This window comes from Orycteropus afer, unplaced genomic scaffold (assembly GCF_000298275.1).
Source record: "Orycteropus afer afer isolate SDZICR_OR568_19922 unplaced genomic scaffold, OryAfe1.0 scaffold00367, whole genome shotgun sequence".
NCBI lineage: Eukaryota > Metazoa > Chordata > Mammalia > Tubulidentata > Orycteropodidae > Orycteropus > Orycteropus afer.
This window is the reverse complement of record NW_006921954.1, coordinates 2,172,905-2,178,904: the sequence shown is the minus strand read 5'-3', so window position 1 is coordinate 2,178,904 and position 6,000 is coordinate 2,172,905. Positions and strand designations below refer to the sequence as shown.

The 6,000-nt window shown below is 38.6% G+C and overlaps 1 protein-coding gene across 1 annotated transcript in view; it reads right to left on the bottom strand.

Annotated features, from left to right (window-relative positions):
- Nucleotides 1-6,000, bottom strand: part of LOC103207398 (UPF0462 protein C4orf33 homolog) — a 32,307-nt gene that overhangs the window by 10,917 nt on the left and 15,390 nt on the right. The window lies entirely within an intron of this gene.

Sequence of the window (6,000 nt, the reverse complement as noted above, 5' to 3'; positions counted from 1 at the left end):
GTAGTGATACTGCCTCGGAAACCCAAGGAGGGGTCGCTATGAGTCGGGTTTGACTCGACGGCACATAACAACAACAACAACATGTTAAATAGTGACCCCTCCTTGGGTTTTCAAGGCATTGTCACTACAGAAGTAGATTGCCCCATCTTCCTTCCAGTTTGCAGTCAAATGCCTTAGGCACTATGCCACCAGAGCTCCTCTATTAGATAGGAGACATGTTATAGAGACTGAAACTAGATATAACTATCAAGAATTTAAAGGAAGCTTGTTATTATTCTAATTGTATGCAAAGGCAGGTTGTTTATAAAACTGAAGACCTCTAGACTCATTTCAGACTTCTTTTGCTAACCTTGATGATTCTATCATTAAAAAAAGAAGCCACTGAACTATTCAATGTACATAGAGAGACTTATTTGTCAAAAGCAAATTTATATACCAGAAAGAGATAGAGGGTAAATTTACACTAAAAATATGAAGCCACAAATTGTGTTTATTATTCTTATTATGTGAACCCCAAAACTTGACTTTAATGCACACGTTCAATTAAAGTACATAAACTACTATGATGTACATATTTTTGTTTTGTTTTACCATAGCTGAATCAATTACATTGTTTCTTATGTTAAAATGAGAAATGTTTAGTCAATGTGTTTTTAAATTTAATATTTAAATAAAATATTTGAGGGACAACAAAATAAATAACCTATATATTTGTTTTACCCTAATAAAACGTTTGACTGAGAGTAGGTCCAAGAAGCCAAACCTGTTGCTGTCAAGTTGATTCCAACTCATAGCAACCCTGTAGGACAAAGTAGAACTGCCCCATAAGGTTTCCAAGGCTGTAAATGTTTATGGAAGCAGACTATCATATCTTTCTCCTGCAGAGCAGCTAGTGAGTTAAAATCAGTTACCTTTGGTAAGCAGCCAAGTACTTAACCATTGTGCCACCAGGGCTTCTTGAGATTAGTAGGACAAAGAGTACCAAAACCTAAACCACTTGCAATCCAGTCAATTCTGACTCATGGCAACCTCATGAGCTTCAGAGTAGAATTGAACTTGATAGAGTGTCCAATGGCTGTAATCCTTCAGAAGCAGATCACCAAGACTTTCTTCCAATGCACTTTCAGGTGGTTTCAAACCGCCAATCTTTCAGTTAGTAGCTGAGTGCTTAACTGCTTGTGTCACCCAGGACAAAGAGTAAACCACCACTAAATTTAAATTCTCCTTCCTTCCCTTAGGGTAGAACCAATATGTAAGAGGTAAGCTGGACACCCTTCACCCATCTATCAGTTTGTTGTGCTCTTGATGGTTTGCATATTGCTATGATGTTGGGAGCTATGCCACCAGTATTTCAAATACCAGCACAGCTTCCAAGTGGCCAGGTTTCTGCAGAGCTTCCAGACCGATACAAACCGGAAAGTAAGACCTGGCATTCTGCTTCCAAAAATTAGCCAATTAAAACCTTAAAGATCACAACAGAATATTGTCTGATATAGCACTAGACAATGAGCCCCTGGGTTGGAAAACCCTCAAAATACACAGTGACCACAACAGTAGACTCAAGCATACCAATGATCAGGAAGATGGCATCAGACCAGACAATTCTTTGTTCCATTGTACACAGGATCACAATAAATCAGAGCTAACTTGATGGCAACTAACAAAAACAACAAGCTGGACCTAAATATTGTGAATCAGGAAGCCCACCAAAAGAAGCACAGCATACCTAGGATAAAGCTCAAGATGTTATATAAACAGAGCATTGCCGCCAGCCTCACCTAAACTGGAGTTGCCTTAGCTAATTGTCCCAGGGAGCACAAACAGGCATGTAAGGAAGGCATACAAGGAAAACTTCCCTCTTTTCCTCGATACTCATAAGGGCACATTGATATCACCATCCTGGGTATGGAAGAATAAAGAAGTGACTGTTGTCTAACTTCCCAATATTGAAAACTACTATGGTCACTTGAAAAAATCTTTTGTCAGTACAAAACCAATACTTTATACAAATTCTGAAATTGTATAAAATTTTATGCTCAATCCAACATTATTAGTACTGTGTATGGACCACAGTAGGACCATCTGGCAGGCATATTATTTGGGACACAAATCTTAGCCTGTGTTTAAAAAAAAGAAGAAGAAGCATTACATAAAATGCAGAGTTAGCTGTTAGCCAGGGCTCAAAATGAAAACATATGCATGAGTCATTCAGAACATACAAATAAATAAAAATGGAAAGGTAAGCAATGGTCTTTCTTCCTCACTGTTACTAGACCTTTGAAATAAGCCCAGGAAATGTATGCAGGTGGTTTTTTGATTAATTTGATAGAGGTATATCCATGGAACCAATTTACAAGTGATTTGCAGGCAGGCTGGCATTACTGAAATAAACGGTGCTATTACTATGATTTATGCTACTATTCCTAACACAAATGATAAAGTGAAATTTACAGGCCTTAATTACCACCATGAAAAATTGGGAGGGAGAGAAAAGAGCAAAGATTGGCAATTTGCAAACTTGTCAGTAACACAGGATGAAAAATCCATTTGCTTTATTTAAAAAAAAGAGAGAGAGAGAGAGATTGCACAAACAGGCCTAAACATATTGTTATCAATCCACGGGTGGAAGAGAGGAAGTTCAAAAATAAATGACCATAACTTAACCTTGAGATGCCAGGAAGCATGGTTTAGGAAAGAAGCTGACAAACTGTAGCCTCCAATTGTAAAATGCAGTGAGGTGACACAATACAACACTGCATATTACACTGGGCCACTCACAAGACCCAATTTGCTCTTGAATCACTTCCTATTATTTTCGTTATATGTTTTATAGCAGAAAAAAAAAAGAAAATTAAATCTTGAAAAGTAAGGAGGCAAGAATGCTTAGGCAAGAAAGACACAGAGAAAGGATAAGCACAGGGAGGAAATGGGAGGAGAGCTGTTACACTATATGGATTGCAATCTGTGTCACAAAAGAAAAAGAAAAATCTTGTCTGTAATTTTTAACTACAATCTTTCTTCATGTCCCATTCATATTGAGATACTACTGAAAGTCTCTCATGATATTCAAAGATGGTTTTAGAGATATTATTTTCCATAGAATGCTAGCTAAGCTATACAGAGAACTTAATATGAAAGAGCTCAACTATTGCAGTTGTCAATAGATTAAGGATAATATGAATGCCCCATTAGCTGGCCCCATTGACCATTTCCTCTCTTCATCTTCCATCACTTCCTACTTTAGCTGTCTAGTCATGCTTAATTTCTAACACCCAGTCCCTTTTACCAGACCAGGGAAAGCCTGGGATTCCAACAGGCATTCTAATCAAGACTTGCAAAGTTTTATTCAATCTATGGTAACTATATATAGGGGTCATTTACATTCTTTGCAGACTGGTTCATAGTAAAACCAGGAAATGTTAAGAGACACGGCAGATGATTGGATATGAAGGGCAAGGAAGATGGAAAAATAAAAAATAACACAAGTTTCTCATTTGCCTGATTTAGAAAACAATAGTGCAATTTTAGAAATATGGAAGACAGACCCAAAAGCTGGAAATTGTTAAGTTTGCTTTTAGAAATATTTTGAGTTACTGGCAGGACATCCAGATATATACATTCAGTAGATATTATGAGGAATCTTGGACTAAAGCTCAGGAGTATGCTTGGGCCGAGAAGTGTTGGTTTTGGGAGAAATCTGAATAGAAATGAAGGCTGAAGGCTTAGGAGAGAATTAGATGATCATGATGGAGAATGTAAAGACAAAAGATCTGAGAGTAAAAACAAAGAGAAGATATATTTAGAAGAACAAGAGGAGAAAAGAATGGGACCAAAATGGAATAGTAAGAGGAGACCCAGGAGAACAAAAAAACAAAAAATCTCATTATAGACAATTTAAAAATAGGGAGTTTAGCCCTGCCTACACTGTCTACACATAGAACCTACACTGCAGGTTCTCCTATGTGTTTCTCTTTGCTGGGAGAAGCTGGAGCTGGGAGATAATTCCTTAGCCTTCGTAACAAAATGGCATCATTGCCATTTCTACACTTGATGTCTAAACAATTTCTAATTGCCTGTCATCCATTTTCTGACAGAAACTCAGCTGACGAGATATTGAAATAAGTCACTTTAGTGACATCAGGATCCCTGGGGAGCTTGTTAGTAGTACAAGATCTCAGGCACTACCCTAGATCTATTTATCAGAATCTGCATTATAACAAGATCCCCGATGATTTGTTTACATATTAAAGTTTGAGAAAGATTGGTCTGAGAGATTGATAGCATATATTGAGCATAGATTTAAGGTTAAAACTGACATACATAGACAGCATGGGCCTAGCTCCCGAGAACAGTAAGAAACCAGTAAGAAAGAGGTTAGGAAATATTCCCAGGTGGTACAAACAGTTTGTGTTACAGTACTAACCCAGGTTGGTGGTTAGAAACACACCAGGAGCACTGTTAAAGGAATGTCTGGCAGTCTGCTTCCATAAAGATTAAACTTGTTGTCATTGAGTTGATTCTGACTCATGGTAACCCCATGTGTTACAGAGTACAACTGAGCTCCATTGGGTTTTCTTGGCCACAGCCTTTACAGAAGCAGATCATCAAGGTTTTCTTCTGCAGTGCCACTTGTTAGATTCTAACTGCCAACCTTTAGGTCAGGAGTTGAGTGCAAACCATTTGTCTCACCCAGAAACTTCCATAAAGGCTACAGCCAATAAAATCTTTAGGAGCAATCCTACTGTGCAACACATGGGGTCATAATGAGTCAGAATCAATTGAACAGCAACTGGTTTGGTATAAGTTAGGAATGTGCTAAGTGTTTTACATGCACTAACTCACCCACTCCTCCTAGAAGCCCTAGGATAGCTGATCCCTATTTTACAATAAGGAACGCAAAGCTCAAAGAGGCCTGAGGCCACGTATGTAGTTAATAAATGGTGGATTCAATAATTGTACCCACATCTCCTAAACTCAAATGCTCAGTCCTAAAGTCACTGTGCTCTATGACCTTCTCAGCTATCAATTGTTTGCCTCTTAATTTTGTTGGAGACAACATATCTTTTCCTATTTTATAAAACTGTAATTAAAAACTTAATGGTCTAAACATTGTGTTCATGATATTTTATTCATCTTAATTTTAGGCCTAAGGAAAAAGTTTGTCAGAAGAAGTATATCAAAGTTGAAACCAGATGGAGGAAAGGTAAATTGCTGGAGCTCTGGTGGTGTAGTGCCTAAGGCACTTGACTGCTAACCAGAAGGCTGGTGGTTCAAACCCACCAGCCACTCCTCGGAAGGAAAGCAGGCAATCTACTTGCGTAGTGATACCGCCTCGGAAACCCAAGGAGGAGTTGCTATGAGTTGAATCTGACTCCACAAGAGTGTAATTGGTTTGGTTTTGCTTTTAGCACAGTAGAAATACTGAAACTTAAGTATGTGAGCATGTGATGGAGGAAACAATGAAAAGCTCAGGCTTTACAAAGACAACAGGCAATTTGAAATGCAAGTATGCAGCTAGAGGTTGAATCCAGAATGTTGACTGAAAGTCTATACAAAGAGTGCTTAGAACCCCAATCTCATTTGTAAACTCAAGCAGCCAGAGGTGCATATGAAACCCACCAGGAGATCAGAGGTTTATTCTTCAAAGAAATTAAACCGGTGAGGCCCTTAACTCAGTGACATCAGGTAGGAAGGGCATTGGACTTCAAAAAATGGGCTGAACATGAAGGGATTAAATCTGCATTTAAAAACCCAAACCTATTGCCATCTAGTCCATTCCACTTCATAGAGACTCTATAGGACACAGTAGACCTGCCCAATAGGGTTTCCAAGGCTATAATCTTTGTAGAAACAGACTGGCACATCTTTCTCCCCTGAGCAGCTGGTGGGCTCAAACCCCCGAACTTTTGGCTGAGTGCTTCATCACTGTGCCTCCAGGGCTCAAATCTGCATACTGAATGATAAGAACCCTGACCCACTTGTTCTGCTTATAATCCTGAA